This window comes from Carcharhinus amblyrhynchos, chromosome 8 (assembly GCF_965287045.1).
Source record: "Carcharhinus amblyrhynchos chromosome 8, sCarAmb.v2.hapA, whole genome shotgun sequence".
Lineage (NCBI taxonomy): Eukaryota > Metazoa > Chordata > Chondrichthyes > Carcharhiniformes > Carcharhinidae > Carcharhinus > Carcharhinus amblyrhynchos.
In genome coordinates, this window is record NC_137331.1 from 82,216,073 (window position 1) to 82,241,662 (window position 25,590).

General features: G+C 42.4%; 1 protein-coding gene across 4 annotated transcripts in view; it reads left to right on the plus strand.

Annotated features, from left to right (window-relative positions):
• ralylb (RALY RNA binding protein like b) overlaps positions 1 to 23,284 on the plus strand; it is an 876,105-nt gene extending 852,821 nt beyond the window's left edge. For all 4 annotated transcript variants that reach the window (XR_013887728.1, XM_080194340.1, XM_080194342.1 and 1 more), the window contains one exon: positions 21,601 to 23,284. The gene's annotated coding sequence lies outside the window, so the exon portion shown is untranslated. The remainder of the gene's footprint in view (positions 1 to 21,600) is intronic.
• The last annotated feature ends 2,306 nt before the right edge of the window (positions 23,285 to 25,590 follow it).

The following is a 25,590-nucleotide window of genomic DNA, read 5'->3' on the forward strand; positions in this document are numbered from 1 at the left end:
TGTGCGGGGCCCTGGAAGACTTAAACATGAATTTATTTTTCAAATCATTTGCAGTATACAATTTGCTGGTGCGGTGATTGTTTTCCTTCATTGATTGTCTGTAGCAAGCAAACAGAGTGGAAAAGAGCTGTTATTTTTTCCTTGTATGATTTTAAAAAAAGAATCCGCTTTGCAGGCCCTCAGAATGTAATTCAGTTCTGAAATACGTGACAGCAGTAACAGCAGTTCTTCAAGAAGAAAAAGCATGATTAATTTGAATCATTTGTAATTCAAGTCTTTTATAGTGGGACTTATTGGCGCGGCCAACACAAGTTCAAAGTCAAGTGTGATTTCTGGAATTTTCTATCTGCCAAAGCTAAGTCCCAATTACCTCCAAAGTTGAAAATAAAAGCAGAAAGTTATTTGCATAATATAGAAAGATCTGAAGCAGACAGCAAATGTGGTGCTGGATTCCGGGTAGGGTTGCACCAGACAAATTCTTAGAGACATTACTATTATAGAAAAGCTTTCAGCGGAGAATTTAAATTACATGAGCTTCAAATACTAAATCTTTTCTCGGATAGGTCACAAAGGATTCACTTATTAAATCTAATTCCTTGAAAGCAGAGTGTCAGTCTCATCTCTGAGATGAATGTGTCCTCTGTAATTCCTGCAGCATTCTCTCTCTCCGCTTGTATCACTAGTATCCATCAGCTATTGCAAAATTGGAAAAAGGGCTTAATAGGCTCTCTGCTCTTATTTACATTAATTCAAAACACTTCCAAGAAAGGAAATCTGAGGGAGTTTGTTCTTACACTGTGATAGCATAGAAATTGCACCATGGAAAAAGGCCATTTGGCCCAATTGGAGAAAGCTGATTTTTGTGTTTTGCACAATAAGCATATCCATCTATTCCTTTCTTCCTCATGCTTATCCAGTTTCCCCTCTTGTGCATCCATTTTATTCACCTCAGCTACTCCCACGCAGTAGTTATTTCCACAATCTCATCACTCTCTGACAAAACAAATGTATTCACTCTCAAAGAGGCTGCCCAATATTTTAAATTCACTGTCAGACCCAATGCTGCAAGGTTCAATTACGATGCTGACTTTTTGGACAAAATAAATTTAAGACCAAAACATTAGAGGAGGTCCTGCAAACAGGTCATTAACAATTTAAAATGTAACTCTATCTTTTTGTAAAAGAGGATTATAGTTAGACAACCATGTCTAACTATAGACATATAGCATTACTGTTCACTAATGTATCCTTTCAGTTTTGGAGTGATAGATGATTTTACTTATATGCAAGGCTCCTTTAAATCCTTTTTGCTTGGCTGTGGACTTAAAAGAGCCAATTAGTACGTAGTTTGCATTGAGACTTTGAGGTTGCTGCATGTACCAAACAGCTTCCAAGAAACATTAAAATAAAAGCAAAATATGGTTGATGCTAGAAATCTAAGCTAAAAACAGAAAATGCTGGAGAAACTCAGCAGGTCTGGCAGCATCTGTGGAGAGAGAAACCATTATCATTTTGAGTCCAAAGTGTCTAACTTCTTAGAAATTGAAAAATTGAAGGCACAAATGTCTGTCAATACATTCAATACCTCGCCCAATGTTTCTGCTTAGAATTCTTTTGTCTGAACAGTCAGCATTGTATCACTTTTGAAGATATCCAAACTGCTCTCAACTTTAAGTTGGTAACATTGCAGCAACAGGCAATGGAAGTCATGGATTTGTATTTTTAAGTATATAAGTTTTGTTTTAATAAGACGATAAACAAACCACATAGGCAGGAAGAGTTACAACTGAGACCTTTCAACAAGCAAACAGTTTGATTTATTAACAACCAGATTTATTTGTGGGCTGGCACCAAAAAAGTCATGACAGAACCTGCCAAGTTGTGGTAAAAATGTAACTAGTTTACTGGTGTCCTTCAGAGGAATGGACTTGCCATCTTTACCCACAACATGTGATTTCAAGTCATAGAATCATAGAATCCCTACAGTGCAGAAAGAGGCCATTTGGCCCATGGAGTCTGCACCAACCACAAACCCACCCAGGCCCTATCGCTGTAACCCCACATACTTAACCTGCTAATCTCCCTGACATGAGGGTCAATTTAATATGGCCAATCAACCTAACCCACACATCTTTGGACTGAAGGAGAAAACCCACACAGACACAGGGAGAATGTGCAAACTCCACGCAGATAGTGAGCCAAGGCTGGAATTGAACCCAGGTCCCTGGCACTGTGAGGCAGCAGTTCTAGCCACTATGCCGCCCATCGTGTTGAACTATATCATTCACTCTTACTTGGGACAACAAAGCTTGACCAATAATTACTGCCTTGTTGGTGATGCTTATACCGCAGGAACTAATTTTTTTTAGGCAAATCATATTTTTAACAAAAGATGTATAAACCCAGTAACATGTTTTTATTTTTGCACATTGCCATAATTCAACAGCTTAACGATCTGCTGGACAAACAGGAGACTTTTAAACCCCCAGAAAATGGGTGAGTTTGAGGATAGAACTGGAGTCAAAACTTTACACACAAATATTTATTTACAGAGTTGCACATTTCAAGTGTACACCCCCCAACCCAAGAATCAGTTTTAGTCTGTGTCTATTTATAGGTGACTTAAGTGAATTTCCAGTTAATATCCAACACTTCCTTATAATAAAACACAGTTAATATAGAACTAAAATAGTTCTTCCTCACCCTTGAAATAAAAATCCACCCAAAATTTCAAAACAAATTATGTCAAAATCCATATCCATAAATCCTTTGCTCCATCTGTGACCATTACCCCAATCTTCTGGCCGCAACCCAGCATCTTGCTGTCTTCCTGACATGTCTGTCTTTGGCCTGCTGCAATGCTCCAGTGAAGCCCAGTGCAAACTGGAAGAACTGGACTCAACGCTGGGTTCAACAACTTTAGACTGTGAAGTTTCTCCTCCCCATTGATGGCCCCCACTCCCCTTTTTCTTGTTTTCTGTTATTTGGTCCCATTGGTTTGTTCCAACACAACTTCACCCCTCCCTTATATGGCCATAGTCCCTTGTTGTTCAGCTTTGCTCCCACAGAGCAATGACCTCTGTTCTCCCATTAAAATATTTTGCTATCTTTGCCATCATTAACACTCTGCAGTACTTAATGGCACCATTAACAGCCACTTTGTCTCATGTTGATTGGGCCTGGGTGGGATTGTTGGTCAGTGCAGGCTTGTTGGGCTGAATGGCCTCCTCCTGAACTGTAAGGATCCTATGATTGTATGATCTTTGTCAATATCTCCTTAACTCCAACCTGTCACCAACTTTACATTATACCGCACACCCTCTCCGAGTATATAATTCATCACATTTCTATCATTCAATTTCGTAGAAGAGTCATAGGACTTGAAACATTAACTCTGTTTCTCTCTCCACAGATGCTGTCAGCCCTGCTGAGTTTATCCAGTGTCTTGTTTTCAGTTCAGATTTCCAGCATCCACAGTATTTTGCTTTTACTCCATAAATCCATATTCTGTATAGTGTATTACATTGCAAGATTTCTTTTCTCTCATACTTCTAACAATTTCTCGGTGCGTGCATTTATTTTTGTTATCAGTCAGACAGCTGATGATTCTCATCTATCCATTTAATTTTAGAGATTTCCTGTCTCTTCAGAATTTACTTCAAGCTAGCAAGGTCAATCCTTTTCCCCCTCACACTTTTCATAGACTGTATATTATCCCACAATGATTATCTACAAAACCATTCCACAGGATTATTGTCTTCAGTACATCCTTTGTACAGAATCTCTCTTCAAATATGATAAATAAAATCCTATATTCACTGTCGCCATGAGAGACAGAGAGCTGGGTTTTATCAGCCCATTACAGACTGGCTGGGAGGTGAGAAGGCTGCTAAAATGGCTGTTTCAGCAATGGGTGACATGCCTGTCACCCTCCACCACCTTGTCAATAGCTGGAAGTGTCGTAGACACCACACCTGGAGCACATTGAGACTCGCAAGATGCCAACTAATGTCATTTTTAGCCAGTGGCCAAAGGGAGGTGGGAGGGGTGTTTGAAATGCTCTACCTATGGGAAAATATTAGTTATCTCCTGGGGGCTCTCCTTTTAAGGCACATCTTAGACCTCCATGTCTCCCCTCCAACCTCCCTGCCCCTCCCCCTCCTACCTGGCTGCAATTACCAGCCCTGTGCCCTCCGCAAACTCCTGTCCCCTCGCACCGTGGAATGTCTGACTGGCCACAGAGGACTCAGACCGTACTTGTTTGGATGTAACCATGCACCTTACAATGGGTCCTCTTGCTCCAGGTGCAACCCCTGCCGAGGCCACTGTTCCCAATGAGGCTGCTGAGCTGCCGGCCCTGTGATTGAGCAGCAGCTCTTAGTGACAGAAGACCAACCCTCATAGGGATAGCAGCCCTGGCAGCAGCAACCAACAAAATCTGGTTCCAAGTCCAGCTGACCACTGAAAGGTGATACATAGGACTTAGGACCACGATAGGTCATTCAGCCTCAAGCCTGCTCCACCATTCAGTAAGATAATGGCTGACCTAAATTTAGCCTCAATTTCACTTTCCAATCAATCCCACCGCCCCCCCCTTCCCTCCCCCGATAACCCTTGACTCCGTTGTCAATCAAGAATTTATCTTATCAAACTGAGCTTCAGTGACCCAGCTTCCACTGCTTTCTACAAAACTCCACAAATTAATGACCCTCTGAGATAAAAACATATCTCCTCATCTCCACCTTAAAAGCAAGACTCTTACTTTTAAACTGTGTCTCCCTCGTTCTAGTCTCTGTCACAAGGGGAGACATCCTTCTACATAAGAACATAAGAAATAGGAGCAGGAGTAGGCCATCTAGCCCTTCGAGCCTGCCCCGCCATTCAGTAAGATCATGGCTGATCTGTCGTGGCTCAGTTCCACATTCCCGCCCTCTCCCCATAACCCTTAATCCCCTCTCTTATCAAAAACCCATCAACCCGCGTCTTAAAAATATTTAGCGAGGTAGCCTCCACCACTTCAACGGGCAGAGAATTCCAGAGATTCACCACCCTTTGAGTGAAGAAGTTCTTCCTCAACTCCGTTCTAAACCGCCCCCCCTTTATCTTGAGGCTGTGCCCCCTAGTCCTACTGTCCTTTCTGAGCAGGAAGAGTCTCTCCACCTCTATCCTATCCATCCCATTCATCATCTTATGTGTCTCAATGAGATCTCCCCTCATTCTTCTAAACTCTAACGAGTACAAGCCTAGTTTATTCAGCCTCTCCTCATAGCTCAACCCCCTCAACTCCGGTATCAGCCTAGTAAACCTCCTCTGCACTCCCTCCAAGGCCAAAATATCCTTGCGTAAGTACGGCGACCAAAACTGCACACACTACTCCAGCTGCGGCCTCACCAATGCCCTATATAGCCGCAGCAAGACCTCCCTACTTTTATATTCAATCCCCCTCGCTATGAAGGCCAGCATCCCATTCGCCTTCCTGACCACCTGCAAGCTGGGTTTTTGCGACTCATGCACAAGGACCCCGAGGTCCCTCTGCACTGTCGCCTGCTGCAGTTTTTTGCCACATAAGTAATAATCCTTCCTACCATTATTCCTACCAAGGTGGACCACCTCACACTTGCCAACATTAAATTCCATTTGCCAGTTCCTGGCCCATTCGCCCAGCCTATCTAGATCCTTCTGCGGACTCTCCACACCCTCCACGCAATTTGCCGTTCCCCCAATCTTGGTGTCATCAGCAAATTTCAACACCATACACTCGGTTCCCTCCTCCAGATCATCTATATACATGGTAAATAGCTGAGGCCCCAGCACCGACCCGTGGGGCACTCCACTAGTCACCAACCGCCAATCCGAATAGCACCCATTAACCCCCACTCTCTGCCTCCTATTTGACAACCAATCCTCTATCCACGCTAACACCCTACCCCCAACTCCATGTCCCCTGACCTTCTGCAATAACCTCTTGTGAGGTACCTTGTCAAACGCCTTCTGAAAATCAAGAAAGACCACATCCACCGGCTCTCCTCTATCCACCGCCCTAGACACATCCTCATAGAACTCCAGTAAATTTGTCAGACATGACTTCCCCTTAACGAAACCGTGCTGCGTCTGCTCTATCAAGGACTGAATCCATCCTATCAAATACCCTCAGATTTTGTATATTTCAATAGGATTACCTCTCATTTTTCTAAACTCCAATAGGCATAGGCCCAACCTGTTCGATCTTTCTTCATAAGCCCTTCACCCTATGATTTACCCACCTATGTATGTAACCATCATCTCTCACCCCTTACCCCACCCTCCAGCTGGGTTTATGTACCCAGTTGCAGGACCCATGTCACCCATGCAATTTTGAGTCAAGCGGGAAGAGGTGAGGGATCAAGGAGGATTGTATTTCAGATGAGAAAGGTGGTGCACCTCCCTAATGGGTCTCCTTTCCTGATTAGGGCCCCTCACTAGGCCTTCCCATCTCCTGTCCAGTGCTCTTGACATTCCTGGCCTTTCCAATTGAACCCAATTCCCCGCCATGCATTTTCACAAAAGAAAAGTGAGTGCATTTTCATGTGATTGCTTCCATTATCTAAGTAGTAGGCTGTTGTGTTGAAAACGTGTGACTTCTATTTCTATTGGCTTAAAGTGCCAGAGTTCCGGACATCAGCTGGAATGGGGTAGGCAGAAAGTCCGATGCTTTGATTTCCCTTGTATGACCATTCCATTTTGGAGACAAAAGCACAAATTAGCCCTGTGTTTTAGCTTTGTCAAGCTATGATATTAAACAATATGCCATGATTAATTCTCAGAAACATTATTATATGAAATTTGTCTGTGCAAGTTATGATCGAAAGTGCAATTAACTGGTATTACATGCTTTATGAGATTCACAATAACAGCATTAATGGGCTTAAAGATTTTCAATACAGGTGAAGATTGCACACTGGGTTTAGATACCTGACTTGTGACTTAAGTAATCCTACTCTGAACGACACATATGCTATGCATTTCTGTGCGCCATTAGTCACTAAATTCAACTGCCATTCATTGACACAATTCATCAATTTCACTCCATTGAATTGATATCCCTGGGCACAGTTCCATCATTGCCATTTATATTTAATGCTACTGTACCTGTGGTTTTTATGACTGCAAATAGCTTCATAGGATGTTAGCAAAAAATAAGAATTCTGCTATTTCTCCTACACAGACTGGGGATTAAATTGGAAAACCTTGGATAATAAGTGTGATGTACACAATTAATCAGAACTCAACATGTTGAATGCACCCCAATTAACAGTTAATTGGGGTGCATTCAACACACTGAGTTCTGAATTTTAAATGACTGCTGCATGCACAATATGGATCAGTGCTGCTCATTGGCTGCACTCAACAATACCATGAGAGGTTGGCACATTAAAGGCAATCTTCGCCTCTTAAAGCAGAGGATCATTGCAGCTACAAGAAGTGGTGGGAACCAATGTGATTCTGTGTTGTGATACCTTGTGCAATGTCTGAATGTGTGAGCAAGTGCACCTGGATTTTCTAATAATGCACACCAGGCCTTGGTGCAAGACATGGAGAAAAGGAGAGACATCCTGAATCCATAGGCTGGGGAGAAGGTGTGGTAACGAGGTACGTGAGGCCCTCCAGTCATATGCTCAGGAGGCAGTGGGAGGAAGTAGCCGTGTATTTCAGTGTCAGGAGTACAGCCCATGAATATGGATGCAGTGCAGGAAGAAGTTTTACAATCTGGCAGGGACATGGGTTGTCAAGATGAGGGAATTGATCTTCAAGTGGCCTTTCCTATCAATTTCCCCGCTAGCCTCATCACCCACTACCAACCACCTCTATAAATCGGTATAACCCATTTATATACCTCACCCTCAATCACTTGCTACGTTTTCAAGCCTCACGCCCACTTGGCACAGGGCTTTCTGCAGAGATTGGAGTTCATCCTTACCAATATGAAATAGGTGGTCACCTTCACTTGTGCCCAATTGCCAATACCATAACTTCTATTGCAGCACAAGCAGCTTCCCTTACAATGTCACAGTCAAACGCAGATTGATGCTGTACTTGTTCAGGATAGTTCAGGGAGGTGCAGTTCCCAAGGCAACACAATGATCTGCCCACTAACAGATGACAATTGCTGATGGGCCACCCTGAGAGGGTGGCAATAGCTGACACAGCACAATCCCAATTTTCTCTCTTAGAATGATAGCATTCCTACTTCTATCTCAGATTCTTTACCAGAGAATCCTTCCTGTTGCCTGTCACCCAGCCAGCTCAGATTGACATTGCTTCAACCAAGATGCTGCAGTCTGAAGCCAGGCCCTCTGGATATGTGAATTTTCTGATGGCTTTTATTGCTGCGCTGTCACAATCCCTTCAAATAGAATTGGTAGGCGGTTATTTATTCTGTTTAACATCATGTTTAGCTGTGCGAGATTGAGTTAAGATGTTGGCTGGAGCTTGGCATTCATAAATGGTGCCATTGGCATTATATCAGTGTTGCAAACTGATTCACATAATTATCACACTGCTGTGAGATTTGGTCCAGGAGTCATGAGCTATTTTAAAGCAGTTTATTAAGGAGTAGTTTGGAGATGATACATCAGTTAAATATACAGAAAGGGCAGACAGCCCATAACAGAGAATGGTTTACTAGTCCTGGCTCAGACAGATGAAATAGACTGATGCTGATCTCCACAGCTGGTGATGGCAGTCTTTTTTCTCTCTATTTACTTGAGCTAATCAGGGTGTTAGACTGGAGGCAGCACGGATCTACCCCAAAAAATTCTCTTCCATTCAAAGTCTTTACTTCCTTCCCAACTCTCTGTTTATACAACTTATTTTTAACGAGCTGCTTTCTCATGCAGTCAATTATTCAATTGTTCATTTAGCAAGGGACAAATACCCAAGGTTGATCCCTCCTATTCCTATCCAAAGCCTTTATTTTATGACATACATTCTGTTAACTTTTATTGAGAGACAGTTGATTTAGATTGTGGCTCATGAGTTTCCACCTGATCAGACTTAGGAATGCCTTGAGCCAAAACCTGCACTAGAGTCACGTCCTTGTCAAAGATAACAAGATTACACAGTCCTTTGTCAGATCAGTCATTTTCTTGAAATGCTGCAGTTCACCTAGTGTCGACACATCCAAGGTGCTGTTAGAAAAGTAGTTCCAGGATTTTGACGCAACAACAGTGAAGGAACAGCGATATAGGTCCAGAACAGGATGGTACTTGATTTGAGGGAGGAGGTTCAAGTCCTGGTATTCCCATGTGATTGCTGCCCTTGTCCTTCTTAGGTGGTAGAGATTATGAGTTTGAAAAGTTCTGTTGAAGGAGCCTTAGTGAATTGTCGCAGTGGATCTTCTACATGGTACATGGTGCTGTCACAATGTGCCAGTGATGGTGGGAGTAAACGTTTAAGGTGCCAATGAAGTGAGCTGCTTTGTCCTGGATGGTGTCAAGTTTCTCGAGTGTTATTGGAGCTTCAGTCATTCAGCTGAAAGGGGGTATTTCATCACACACCTGACTTTTGCCATGTAGATGGTGGACAGGCTTTGAGGAGTCAGCAGGTGAGTTAGTCCCCACAGAATTTCAGGTTCTGCCCTGCATTTGTAACCTCAATTGTATGGCTAGTCCAGTTGATATTGGTAGTGAGAAATTCAGCAATGACAATGCCATTGAATGTTGTGGGACAATGGTTAGGTTATCTACTGTTGGGTACGGACATTGCCTGGCACTTGTGTGGCACAAACATTACTTATTAGTCCAAGTGTGAATGTTATCCAGGTCTTTCTGCATCTGAGCATGAACTGCTTCAGTATCTGAGGAATTGTGAATGTTGCTGAACACAGTGCAATCAGTAAACATTCCATCTCTGACTTTATGATGGAGGGAAGGTCATTGATGAAGCAGTTGAAGTTGGTTGGACCTAAGACACTACCCTGAGGAACTCCTGTAATAATGTTCTGGGACTGAGGTGATTGGGCTCCAACAATCACAACTATCTTCTATTGTACTCGACAAGATTCCAACTAGTGGAGAGCTTCCACTGATTCCCATTGATTTCAATTTTGATAGGACTCCTTGATGTCAAGGATAGTCATCCTCCCAAGCTCTCTAAAATGTACCCACAGAACCTCCTCTCTCTCTCTCTCCAATTATGATGCTGGTACTGATGTGGACCACAGCCTCTAGTCATTTACCCTCCTCCTTCAGAGTTCTCTACAGCTTGTCTTTTTACTACCTTAGTAAATGAGAGTAACGTATCATCCTGGAATCACGTGTGCAGCAGGCAGTAAAGCCTGTCTGTTCAACAAACAATAGAATCCCCTAACAATATTATGTCCCAAGCCTTCCCCACCTATACAATTGAGCCACTGGTGGTGCCATGGATTTGGCTCTGACAGCATTCCATGGAGGAACAGTATTCATCATGTAATGCTGGTTGGAGAGGGGATTATGCTCTTGGGATTCATGAACTACATGCCTGATCCTGCTTTATGTTTGATAGTGATCAATTCTTTTCTGCCTGCACAACCTTAAGCTGTATGGTGACCACAATTAGAAATGAACTATTAATAAAACTATCAGACTAATGGAAGCAGTGCAGTGACTCCAGCTGCCTGTCAAGTTTCAAAACCCAGAGCTTGATCTCTTCCAGCTTTTGACATTTTCTGCACTTTTTGGTTAACCAGAACATATGGAATGTCATGGATTTCCATATGGAGCAGGATTAACATCAAATGGCAGAGAGGTGCGCTGCCATTCATTTATTTATTGGACTTGTGATGAGAGTTAAATACTTACCTTCTTTAGTTAATAGATCGGGAACACTGGTTCCTGATGAATCTTGGGTCTCACACGAATGTGTTGGCTGGGAAATGGCCGCACAGGAGCAGTTCAGTTGTTTCACAGCCTTTAGGATGAGGACTGCCCTGTGCAGAAGCAGGGAGGCAGGTCAGATGTGCTAAGAAAGAGAACCGTCTTAGTGAGTATATCCCAAGGAGCAGGACATAGGAGGGACAGAGGGAGAATTTCCAAAACCAGGAGGGGGACATGGAGAAGTGCCAAAAAGTAGATGCACGTAAGGAATCAAAGCCAGGGGACAGAAATAGGACAGTTAAGTGAAAAGAATAGAGCAGAGTAATAGGCTCGGAATTCAAGAAAGAGCTGCAGTCATCAAGCAATATGGGACATGAGGGTAAACATTCCTCTTTGTGATGTTCTGCTTGGCACAGCTGAAGATTTGAAACTGTGCATGCAAGATGAAGTGCGACATGTGCAGACGTCCAGGGAAAAGGGATCTCCGAGGCGAGATTGAAAACCTTGAGGTAGATTGTCATTAAAACTGTTGATTGAAAGCAAATTTTAGAAAGAATCCCCAGGCAAGATCTTCAAATACGGAGATTGGAAACCCTTATGAGAAAGAAGTTTAAGTGAGGTTGTTTGGCTCACAATGTGACAAACATCTGGGTGGGTTGTTGAGAAATCCAAGGAATTTGTTTAGTCACACCTGTCATCTATTGTGTAGTGTGGTGACTGACCACAGTTTGTCAATTAATTCATATATACCTCATAATTACCCTGAATGTTATAGCAGAAGATAGCTTTTAAATTGTTTTAACTTTATGAACTTGTATGGTGGTATTTTTTGTTGCAAATCCATGGAATTTTTTGTCTTTATTCATTTGGTAAGCATCTTGGCTCTCAAACTTAATCTATTTTAAACAAAAGGTTATTGGTCCCTAACTGGATTGTAACGTAAATTGGTTACTCTCCCAGGATCTTGAATCCAGTGATGACAGTGTACTATTTTGCTATATTTTGTATTTAAGCTGGAAATGTTTTTTAAGAGGAAGTGTTTTGTTTCAGGAGTCGATTTGTCTGGAAAACCATGCAGCAGATGCTAATAATGCAGGCTAATAACTGATTTTAGCGATGCATGTGTTACTTTGTAGAGCTAATGGACCTTTTGTTTGTTTACTTTCTCCTGGGATTTTAGATTACTTATGCAGAGTCATGTGAGATTTTTAATTAGGTAGATTGATAGGGACGGAGTCATCTGATTAATGGGAGAAGCTAAGATTGTCAGTTTCATTTTCATTTTAAAGTACCACAGTTGCTGCCTGAGCTGCCAGAAGAAAGCAGCGTCTCTCTGTTTCTCTCTCTGTCTCTGCAAAGACTTTCTGAAAGTTTCAAGTAGGATAACCTAAGTATAAGCAAACATCTATGTGTTTTGCTGACTAATTTTAAAGAGGGCTTTATGTCTATAAGAGAATTATTGCTTGATTATGTCTTACAGTGATAGCTCAGCAGTTCAGATTTGCATCTTGTCATGTTTAAGTATTGTTCAATGGTTAAAGGTTAAGCTAATCCATTTGTTATAATTAAACAATGTTGTCAAATGAAGTTTGTTTTGATAAAAGCTCCCTTGTTTGTCAATAGAATCGTGCCTGGAGTGAAACATCTTATGCCAAAACAGTCTAGACTGGCTTCATAATATACCTTGGGGATTCTGATCTGGTACCCCAGCAATCTGCAGATAAATATAAGTGCTGAGGTTAAAGTTAATAAGATCTCCATGGTGAATTTTATTATATTGATTGAAAAACAGAATAGATTTGTCAATTGCTAAGACTTCGCTGGAAGGTGAAGACTCATTCCTAAATGATTTGCGACAATTAACTAAAGCTCCGTTAATGCTAAAGTTAGAGTTAAAAACGGGGGCTAAGAATGCAGAAATAATGGAGGTAATAGCACAGCCTCTGGGACGGGAAGAAGGAAAATCTAATCCAGACAGCAATTCTGTTGAGTTAGCCAAAATTCAGTTGCAAATGAAGCAGCTTGAGATGTAAAGAGGAATGATCAACTTGAATTGAAAGAAAAAAAATGGAAATGAAAAAGCTCAAATTGGAAAAAGAGAAGTGAACAAAAAAATGGAAATTTGAGTTTCAAAGAGAGAAAGAAATGAGACAGCATGAACTGGCTAGATAAAAGCTTGGGGAATAGATCAAAACAGTTTAGTAGTTCAGATGATGAATCAAGAGCTTTGATATAATGAGGACTCTTTGGGTAGGATTTTCTGGCTGGGCTCACCCCAAAACCAGAAAATCTTGCCAGGTCAGTGGACCATTCCATGATCTGCCCCTCGCCCACTACAACTCCTGTGGTGGATAGAAGAGGAAAATTCATCCCTTGGTCACTTGCCTAATTTCACTGAAAATGGAGTTGAGATATATTTTATCCTGTTTGAAAAGATGACTACAAACCTAAAGTGGCATAAGGACACGTGGACTCTCATTTTGCAAAGTGTTTTGGTCAGGAGGCTATGGGTGCATCCTGTACTCCCCCTAGATAAGGCTGTGGAGCTTGATGCTTATGAGCTTGGCCCCTCCATCAAGCTTATCAGTTGCAATTTCAGACTTTAAAAAAAATCAAATGAAACATTTGTAAAATTTGCTAGGGAAAAAGAAATGTGGTGGGAACAGTAGTTTCAATCACTGAAGTTAGAATGAAGTTTTGAAAATATGAGTGAGGTAATGACAATGGAAACATTTTAAAGTAGCATCCCAATAAATTTTTGGATCATATCTGGAAGACAATGAGGTTTCGAGAGTTTATAAAGCAGCAGTTCTGGCAGATAGTATGATAATATCACATAGGCAGTTAGGGTGCAATAGCTCTCTATCTGTAAACTCACAGGGAAGCTGGAGGAATAGAAAAGAATCTAACTTTATGGAGGAGGCAGAAGACGTTCCAGTCAGGGAAAATGATAGTATAGAAGATAAAAATGATGTAAAAAAAACAGTTTTACTGCCATAAGACTGGTTAACTCAAAGCCCATTGTTGCAAACTGATTGGTAAACTGATGGCAGTAATAAGAACATTTAAGGAGTCTTTCAAATAGGCTGTACCAGAAAAGGAAATGGATTTTAAAACAGTGGCACTGGTGCAAGTGATAGAGACTTCCACAGAAAATGGTGCACCAGGAAGTGAAATTCGTGAGATATCCAATACTTTGAAATCTTCACAATAGTTGTAGTTAGTTCAGGCTTTATATTTGAAGAGGAAAATACTCAATTTTTGTCCAAGAAATAGCACAGAAATATTGTTTTTTGAGATACAGGTTAATTTTACTGTTAATGAAGGATTTGATATTTCTTCAGCAAGTTCACTGAGTCAAAATGTATTAATACAGGGTATTGAGGGGAACTATTTGTTTCACCCATTGCATTGTGTAAATTTAAGTTATGTTGTGGTGAAGAGGTCTCGTATAGTTGGAATTGTTTCAAACTTACCGGTTGCAAATGTAAACTATTGGGCAATGATATAGTGGGTAGTATAGTTTTTCCACAAACTGGGATGGCGTGTCGTAATTGCAAAGTTATTCCTATAAATGAAAACTACTTAGAACATAGAAAAACTACAGCACCAAAACAGGCCCTTCGGCCTACAATTTGCTCTGATCATATCCCTACCTACTAGGCCTACTTATAACCCTCAATCCTATTAAATCACATGTATGCATCCAGAAGTCTCTTAAGACCCTAACGAGTTCACCTCCACCACCACCGACGGCAGCCGATTCCACTCACCCACTACCCTCTGAGTGAAAAACTTACCCCTGACCTCTCCTCTGTACCTACTCCCCAGCACCTTAAACCTGTGTCCTCTCGTAGTGACCATTTCAGCCCTGGGAAATAGCCTCTGAGAATCCACCCGATCTGTACCTCTCAACATCTTATAAACCTCTATCAGGTCACCTCTCATCCTTCGTCTCTCCAGGGAGAAAAGACCGAGTTCCCTCAACCTATCCTCATAAGGCATGTCACCCAATCCAGGCAACATCCTTGTAAATCTGCTTTGCACCCTTTCAATAGCTTCCACATCTTTCTTGTAATGAGACGACCAGAACTGTGCACAGTACTCCAAGTGGGGTCTTATAAAGCTGCAGCATTATCTCCCGACTCCCAAACTCAATCCCTCCGATTGATGAAGGCCAGTATGCCTTCTTGACCACATCCTCTACCTGCGAGGCCGATTTAAGAGCCCTATGGACCCAGACCCCAAGGTCCTTCTGATCCTCTACACTGCTAAGAGTCTTAACCTTGATATTATATTCCTTCATCCCATTTGACCTGCCAAAATGAACCACTACACATTTATCCAGGTTGAAGTCCATCTGGCACTTCTCCACCCAGTCTTGCATCCTATCTATGTCACACTGCAACTTCTGACATCCCTCCAGACTATCCACAACATCAACCTTCGTGTCGTCAGCAAACAAATTGTCCCTAAATTATTCCCCCCTCAATCTGGTTTCCAATGTGGGTGCCATAAGCATAGACATGGGCCAAGGGTGGAAGAGGAAAAACACAATGTTAAAATGGCGGCGTGGGCTCATTGGGCCGAAGAGCCTGTTTCCCGTGCTGTGTTGTTCTTTGTTCAAACTTACCAACCCATCCCTCCACTTCCTCATCCAGGTCATTTATGAAAATTACAAACAGCAAGGGTCCCAGAACAAATCCCTGGGGCACTCCACTGATGACTGACTTCTATCGAGAAAAAGACCCATCTACAACCACTCTCTGCCTTCTGCAGGCAAACCAGTTCTGGATCCACAAGGGAACAGCCCCTTGGATCCCATGCCCTCTCATCTTCTCAAGAAGTCTTGCATGGGGGACCTTATTGAACACCTTGCTGTAGTCCATATAAACCACATCTACCACTCTTCCTTCGTCAATGTGTTTAGTCACATTTTCAAAGAACTCAATCAGGCTCGTAAGGCATGACCTGCCCTTGACAAAGCCATGCTGACTACTTTTGATCACACTAAACTTCTCTAAATGTTCATAAATCCTGTCCCTCAGGATCTTCTCCATCAACTTACCAACCACTGGTATGTTGATGGAGATTTCCTGAGCTATCCCTATTTCCCTTCTTGAATATAGGAACACATCTGCATTCCTCCCACCCTCTGGAACTTCTCCTGTCTCCATCAACAATGCAAAGATCATCTTTGAACTTGTCCAGTTGTGACCTAGTTGAGCAGCAAAAGAAATCAAGTAATGAAACTGATGTGTCAACCTCAATAATGGACAATACAGATACAACAGAAATGCCTGCAGAACTGAAAACTAAGAATGGTCAGCATGGTGGCACAGTGGTTAGCACTGCTGACTTATAGCACCCGGGACCCAGGGTTAATACTAGCCTCAGGTAACAGTCTGTTTGGAATTTGCAAGTTCTCCCCATGTTTGTGTGGACTTCTTCTGGGTGCTTCAGTTTCCTCCTACACTTCACAGATGTGTGGGTTAGGTTGATTGGCCATGCTGAATTGCCACTTAGTATCAGGGAAATTAACAGAGTAAATACGTGGGGTTGCAAGAATAGGACCTGGGTGGATTGTTATTAGTGCAGGCTCGATGGGCTGAATGGCCTCTTTCTGCACTGTAGGGATTTTACGATTATGACTTATTTTATGAATGTCAGCTGGTAGGACTGAAACCACAAAATGGTCTGGCAGGTTCAAGAATCATGGATACTGAATTACAAGTGCTTTCCAGTGTTGACACACAGGGTACAACAGGCAAGTGAACAGTTTGCAAACAAGCGTTTTAAACCTGCAGAGGAATGGAATGGTATGGTTCCTTAATTGAGTGAAATATTGGAATGAACAAAGGAAGTAGTTGATGTTGCTCGAAGAAACTTTTTTTTAAAAGATCCTTTGGCATGTGATCAGGAAGAACTACAAGAAGTTGAAATGTTCAAGGATCAAACCAAACAGAAATATGAAACCCTTTTGTATGCTCAAAAAAAGTACCTTGATATCAAACAGCTAAAAGCTTTTGATCAGAAGGAAATCAGTTGTTAATGCACAAAGAAACCATTTTGACCTAATTGTGTCAAAATGAGAATTGACCATATTTGAGCTCGGGAAAGGAGCTTGAAAATTGAATTACACCAGCAGCTAATGAAGAAAATGACAAATGGGTTGTGGACATAAGCAAAACAGACTTTGTTGAGTCAATGAGTAGAACAAAGAGGATAAAGAAACACAAGCATTGAGTTACCATATTTATATGATATTTAAATTCTGCTAATCCTACATGTTCCACTTATTAGCTTTCACTTTCATTAAACCATCGTAACTTTATTAGTCAACATGTATAATAGTGCATCAAAGCATTTTTTTATTCATTCATGGGATGTGGGCAAGGCTGGCTGGACCAGCTTATATTACTCATCCCTGAGGGCATTTAAGAGTCAGCCACATTGCTTTCGGAGTCATATGTAGGGCAGACCTGGTAAAAACTGCAGATTTCCTTCCCTGAAGGACATTAGTAAATCAGATGGATTTTTACGACAATCGACAATAGTTTCATGGTCATCTTTAGGCTTGTAATTCCAGATTTTTTTTAATTCAAATTTTACTATTTGCCATGGTGGGATTCAAATCCTGGTCTCCAGGAAGTGGCTCCACATGTGCAGTTCAGTTGTTTAGTGTTTATGAGCCTGAGGACCAACCCCACATGGCTGCAGAGATGGGAAAAGGGAAACAGTGCAAAGAGGCAGGTCAGATAACCAATATCAAGGTAGTCCATCTTAGGTTATGTCCCAGGGAGCAAGGCACAGAAACTGGACAGGGAGAATGCCTCAAACCAGAGAGGGGAAGAGGGAGAGGTCCCAAAATGTAATCCCTGGTGCAGGATCAAAGCTTGAGGACAGAACTAAATGCCTTAAGTAAAATTAAAAGAAAGGAGCAGAATACAAGGCCAGAATTCTCTGATCATTCATGCCTGCGGGCTTCTCTAGTCTGGCTGGCAGCACACCTCCACCTGCAAATTTCCCGGCAGCACAGCGTGCCTTCAATGGGAAATCCCGTTGACAGCAATAAGACCAGAAAATCCTGCCAGCACTGCCTTCCATTGCTGGGAAACACATAGCTGGGAGGCCAAAAAATCTCGTTCATTTGCTCCAAATTCAAGAAAGCACTGCAGGGAGCAAACCTTCAGTAACGTGGGCAGTTGGGGAAAAGCTACCTCTTTGAAAAGCTGATATTCTGCTTGGCACAGCCAAAGATCTGAAATTGTGCACGGAAGGTGAAGCTTGAGTGTACTCAGAAAGCCATTCTGCGAGCCTCACCTGCCCCGATTTCAGGGTGGACGTGCCAGTAAAATCAGGGCCTATATCTATGTCCCGTTTTGTTCATTCAAACATGTGTGTTTTAGGAGTGGGGGCATCATCCACCAGCTCACAAACAGGCAGCTGTGTTCTGATTAACATTTCTATCATTTGGACCCTAATACATACTCGATGCAAGAGATACCTGTCCATCCCTGACGTCCAGTGGCTCTTTGGGATTGGGGGAATTCAAAGTTTAAAGTAAATGTCCTGCATTATAATCGATTGCAAAGTGAAATCCCTCTCATACCTTAGGCTGGCACCCCAGTTATACTAAGAAAATTACATTGAGGGTGGCACAGTGGTTAACACTGCTGCCTCACAGTGCCAGGGACCTGGGTTCAATTCTGGCTTCGGGTGACTGTGTGGAGTTTGCACGTTCTCTCCATTTCTGTGTGGGTTTCCTCCAGGTGCTCTGGTTTCCTCCCACACTCCGAGGATGTGTGGGTTAGGTTGATCGACCATGCTGAATTACCCCTTGTGGAGATTAGCAGAGTAAATACGTGGTGTAGGGTTTGGGTGGAATTGTTGTTGGTGCAGGCTCAATGGACCAAATGACCTCTTTCTGCACTGTAGGGATTCTATGGTAAGAAAGGTGTAAGCAGCCTTCAGCTTAATGCAAATATATATAGTCCTGACATTACCAAATTGGAATGATGATTAGTGCTCCCACAGCTCCCATAGCACCAGTTATCTATACAATCTTCCATTCCGGTCTTCCCACATACAGCATGAATTTTCTGTTCACTGAATTGCAGAGTGGAAATATGAGAGAGTTGGTCATATGAAGTTGTCCAACAGGAAATGGACTGCTCCAGGATCAGACTAATCTCGATATTCATGGGTATATTCCCTGCATTAGGGACCGGGTTATTATGATGTGGGTGAAATCTGGCTACTTCAGAAATAAAATAATAATTGAACCCCTATGGGCTGAATTTTCCAGCCCTTCCCACCGGCAGGATCTTCAGGTCCTTTAAAACCATTAATCAATAAAAAAAAATCTATCAATCTCGTATTTAAATTCTAGCACCAATTACAATATGGGGAAGAGAATTCCAGACATCTACCAACCTTAATGTCTGGGACTGTTTTCCAATTTTACTTTTGTTAAAAATCCAGCCTAAAATTGCTGCCAAAGTAGCCAACAAAGGGTCATAAAAATTCCATTCGGGAATAGAAGCAGTAGCAAGAATCATAATAATGCTACATCAACACCATGTTTACATCAGACCAGGGGATATAGTAGAAACAATATCAGGGTTGATTTTCTGAGTACTAATTGCAGATTAGCATTACCTACTCCACTGTATTCTAGTTCCAATTGCTTTGATTAACTAACTCTGTGTACTTCTCATTAGGTTTTCTGAAGTTCAAATAATTAGGAAAATGATCTTGTCTGTAGTAACACCACTCGCAAGGTGATTTAGAAAAGCTATAAATGCAGTCAGATGTAAAATAACAGCAGTAATGTGTATTCATAGCTACAAAGATTGTTATGAATGCATCACTCAGCCAATTTATACATTTTAATGGGCCAAAAATTGCTGGAGTGGCACATTTTGTATCAAGTGCTGTGATTTGGAATTTTTCCTTCATCCTTCAGGTCATATTATTTTTGCTTGGTAAATTGCCAGAATTGGTAATAGGATGGTGAGCTAAAGGGACATCAGGGATTGTTTAAATTTCATTGGACCCAACATCCAAAGACAGAGAAAGAACAGGGCAAACAATGCAGAATAGGGTGATTTAGAGGCAAATTATAAACAGAAAGAGAAACAAAGAGCGAATCAAAAGTTGGATGAAATCTCGGAGAGTGAAGAGAAGTGCAAACATTTAAATTGGATTTTAAAATTTAATTTTTGGAAATACTCAACTGGCCACAGTTCCTATGTTCCATTTCTCAACTGCCAAGATTAAGTTTCAAGTCAGAGCCACAAACCATGTCATTAATATGGTTCTTTTGTCAAGTAATTGCAGCTCTAAATATTAGCGATATTTAAGTCTCAAATCTAACATTTTGTTGAAATCCATTGGGAATTTGGCAAAGAGCTCCTATTGTTGTAATGCTGACAGCAGAACGGGGTTAACTGGCCAGCAATTTGTGGTGACATACAACTCATGGGTAATCTCTTCCCACCACTATTTTAAAAACCATTAATAATGGCAGATGTCATGAACATACCATTATTTTGCCAACATGTGTCAACAGCAACATTGCCATGGGGAGAGAGAGAGCAGGTGGGATAAAAGATATTGTGACAGAGCAGGTCCAAAACCAGGAAAGGTGGGAGCTGGCTGAGAGTTGGGTGACAACAGCAGGATAAAATGTCTGGTGACGGAATCCATTTAGGGACCAATTACATTTTATTTAAAGTAGATTAAGTTTGCGAGTCTAAATGCTCACTAAGTGAATAGAGTTACAAAGTTTGGAACAAAGCTTTACTATACAAGTTCAAAAGATGAAACAATTTACAATATCTGTCTTACACTCTAACATTCAGGGTAACTATGACGAACATGTGAATTAGCAGGTAAACTGTAGTTGGATATACCGCGCTACACAATAGATAACAAGTGGGACAAAACAGGTTCCTTGGATTTTTCAACAACAACCCCCAAGACATTTGTCACATTGTGGGCTAACCAGTCTCACTATCTCTCTCACAAGGTTATCCTAACTCCACATTTGAGCATTTCACTTGAAATTCTCTCCAAAGGATAGCTCCCACTTGGACAGCGTTAACATTGACCTACCTTGCAGGGTTTCAATCTTGCCTTCATTGGTTTTTCTCCGTTGGCCTAGGGTGTGACCTTATGAGCCTCAGGTGCGTGTGCTGGTAAAATTCCAGCCACAGTGTACACAGGTCCTACTCCAAATTCTTACTCCCACCAGTTTAGATAGGTGCTGTGCAATTTCAGCCCACAAATATCCAACTATGAATATTAAAATATTACTCCATTTCAAATGAAGAAGTGTAAGTTGAAAACTGCAAGAAGAGTTTTTAAGCTTGTATTTTATTGTTTGCTAAACTTCCAAGTATTGGAAATGGATAGCTGTCAGTCTGAGAGATTGAAGTATAATTAAACAGAAGGGAAAATACTCCAGGAACAGCTTTCCCCCTTCAGTGGAAGGAAATCTCACTGCCATCAGCTGTAGCAATTTTGTCAGATGTGGAAACAAACATTCCAAGCTGGATATTTATAACGAATGGTTGTGGCTTTCATTGATTAGTTTAAAGTGTTTGATTGCACTTTTCCATTTGGACCAAGTATCTGTTCTTCAGAAGAATATTGTCAGAGTATATAAAGGTTTTCATTGAAATCAGCTCTTTCTTGTGTGTTTGTGCACAATCTGGTCAATCTGAATGAAGCCCTCATTTGTCTCATTGTTACTTTGCAGTTAAAACAAACTGAAGGAGACACGGTAGTCGATGACAATGGACCTGTCAACATCTGGAATAAGGTATCACCTTGAACAAAAACAACAAAAGAAAAGATGTAACATATATTAAGACTGATAGTCAATCTTGCGTGGGAGTTACTTCATCTTTGTTGGAGATTACATTTGTGACCTGCAAGGAAGAAACTTTCATCAGGTTTAAATTCTGTCCAGTTTGTATGCTTGTTGGATTTCCATAGCCTAACTGTGGAGGAATTTTTTTAAAACATATATTCTCAGTATTTTAAATGTGACGAAAAAAACACATGTATCTCTTTTACATATAGCCCATGATAAATTAACGTGGCTCTGTAAAGGAATCTTAACAAAAATTATACTCGTATAGTATTGGGATAAAGTTATTTTGATATCAGCATGTATTAATTGTCAAACCTTGTTTTCAGGTTTGAGTGACGTTTGAAGTTGTAATGTGGTCTTGGCTTTAAGTGTGTTAGAATAATTGCATGATCTGACTGATCATGTACAAACTACACCTAATTATCATTTTTGTTTGTCGTATGGGAAATGTGAGTTATGTTAAATGAGCTAGTGAATTAAAAAGTATGTGTTTGCGTTAACAAGGAATAACAGATAAATCCAGGGGCCATATTCTAAAAATGCTACAATTGGTGTATTTAACTATTGCAATCATTTTAACCTAAGCTGCCCAACAAGAATCCCATGTAAGTAAAATTGGGTCAGGTGTAAAACAAAAGTTGCACCCAGTTCCATCAGCTTAATGACAGATGGGGTTTCAAAATGGCACCAGAGTGAGGCGAATTCTTGCGAGCTGTGTCTAGCATATCATCTAATTCTATCTTTTACTCTCATGCTATGCTTCTAAAATTCTATTACATCCTACCTATGATTGTAACACTGCATTCTGCACCCTCTCCACTCCTTGTCTATGTACAGTATGCTTTATTTGTATAGCATGCAAGAAATGATACTTATATATGTGACAATAATAAATCAAATCAAATCATAACTTCCCCTACGACCTCACAAGATATTAACCCAGATTTCTTTTTGTACTTACACCTGTTTTGGGACAGATTTGGGAAGGGGGGAGCATAGGAATTTCACTGGCTTCTCGATCCTTCCCACCATTTTTACAATTGTTCTCAGAGATGATGAAGGATGGTAAACATGCATGACAATTACAGGATAATAAAAGAAAAACATCGTCCAACATGTTTCCTGTCATTAATTCCTAACAATTTTGAATACTATTGGATACCTGGCATTGAGCAAAATAGAAAGATTAAAAAATAAAGAACTGATTTACCAAGTGTTATTTATAATAGTGAGTGATTGCAGGAGGCTTTTTTTTTCATTCTTTGACCGACATTGTGCTGCAATGGTCATCACATCTATTTTTTTCCCTACCTCCTAAAAGTTTACAAATCTATGAAGTACATCCAATGAGCACTTGTTCCTCGGGGTTGAGGACTGAGGGGATGGGTGAGAATGTGTGAGGGGGAGGTGGGAAGTGTGAAATGGGCAATATAATACAGAAAAGAGTTAAAGTGATTTTTGCTTACATTCATTTTTGCTTCATTTCATTTTACCTTAACCAGCTTTTGAAAATTAGCCCTCAATAGTGTGAAAGAAATAAAATGTTTCAATTGTAAAAATGATACAATTTTCAGTGAAATTTTTAGTGTCCTAATTTGATGATTAGTAAGTAGAAAGAAAACTGAACCTTTTAACAGAGTCGGGAAAATTCCTTTCTTTCCTGTTGTCCAACCTTTTCACATGGTGGGCCACATTTCAACATTTTTCTCAATCTCCCACTTAAACTTTCTCAATCTTTCCCCACAGGCTCTCTTCCCCCCTCAGACTCTCTTTCCCCACTTCCTCCGCACCCACATACTCGTTTTCTCACCATTTACTCTCTTTCTTCCCACAGCCCTTCTCCCCCTTACATTTCCTTACCCTCACTCTTATACACCCCCTCCCCGTCACACTCTTCCCCTCTTCATCCACTGTCTCCCATCCTCTAACTCTTTCTTCCACTTTACATTCTCTTTGCCTCCCATCCTTGCTCACCCCTCTCAAACTCTCTCTCTCACACTTACCCCCTCACACTCTCCCTGTTACACGCTTCCCACCTCCGTCTCACACTCTCTCGCCCTTCCTCTCAACTCTCTCATGTTCCCCGTCATTCTCTCCCCTTCCCCCTCACACTCCCTCAGCATCCCCTTCACAAACTCCTTCACCCTCCTCCTCACCCTCCCCCTCACACTCTCTCACCCTCCCCCTCACACACTCCCTCACCCTCCCCCTCACACACTCCCTCACCCACCCCCTCACACACTCCCTCACCCTCCCCCTCACACACTCCCTCACCCTCCCCCTCACACACTCCCTCACCCTCCCCCTCACACACTCCCTCACCCTCCCCCTCACACACTCCCTCACCCTCCCCCTCACACACTCCCTCACCCTCCCCCTCACACACTCCCTCACCCTCCCCCTCACACACTCCCTCACCCTCCCCCTCACACACTCCCTCACCCTCCCCCTCACACACTCCCTCACCCTCCCCCTCACACACTCCCTCACCCTCCCCCTCACACACTCCCTCACCCTCCCCCTCACACACTCCCTCACCCTCCCCCTCACACACTCCCTCACCCTCCCCCTCACACACTCCCTCACCCTCCCCCTCACACACTCCCTCACCCTCCCCCTCACACACTCCCTCACCCTCTCCACAAAGGCTGTCTCCCCCCGAGACTCTCCCTCAGAGTCTCTCTTCCATCTTACACTGCCTTAGTCCCCCCCCCATCCTGTCTCCGCCTCCCACTCTTTCACCTTCACTCCCTCTCTCTTGCTCTCTCTCTCTCTCTCTCTCTCTCTCTCCCCTCCCACTCTCTTGCTGTCCGTCTCACACTCACTCTCCCTTTCACATGCAGTCTCACTTACTTAGATGCCAATGGGCCCCATTCCGGATGCCGTACCCCTGCTGCAGCGCAACTGTCCCTCAGCAACCTGTTCCTTGATTCCATGGCCCCCTCCTCCTCATTTTCTCATTCCTCAGCCCTCCTGGTACATAACTGCCCACTCCTTGGCTTCCCACTCCTCGTCTCCCAGTCTTCGTCTCCACACTCCTCATCTCCCAGTCCTCAGCTTCCCACTCTTCAGTTGCCCAGCCCTCACCTTCCTGTTCCTCAGTTGCCCGGCCCTCCCCTTCCTGATCCTCGGCTGTCTGGCCCTCACCTTCCCATTCCTCAGCTGCCCATCCCTCACCTTCCTATTCCTTGGCTGCCCGGCCCTCACCGTCCTGTTCCTCAGGTGCCTGTTCCTCACCTTCCTGTTCCTCAACTGTCCTACCCTCACCTTCTTGTTCCTTGGCTACTGGGCCCTCACTTTCCTGTTCTTCAACTACGTAGCCCTCACCGTCCCGTTCCTCGGCTGCCCGTCCCTCACCGTCCCGTTCCTCGGCTGCCCGTTCCTCGGCTGCCCGTCCCTCACCGTCCCATTCCTCGGCATCTATACATTCTGAACTCGACAACACTGGTTTTCACTGCTCATCCAATCACATATTGTTTCTCTCCCATATTTGCTGCTGGTTGGTTCACGAGTCAGAAGAAGAAAATTGGCCTGTGATTGGAGGAGCAGCTCCATGTAGAAACTTCCATCCAAATGTACCTGTTTCACAAGCATTTTGAATACTGGCTCTGGGGGCCCCATAGAAGGGCTTCACCAGTCGCATATTGGACAAGCCTGTCTCTATATCAAAAAATAGCAATGTAAATACAATATAACATTATAAAATTCCTATAGTACAGAAGGAGGTCATTCAGCCCATCGAGTCTGCACTGAAGCAATCCCACCCCAGGCCCTATCCCCATAATCCCATGCATTTACCCTGCTAATCCCTCTGACACTTAGCATGGCCAATCAACCTAACCCACACATCTTTGGACTGTAGAAAGAAACTGG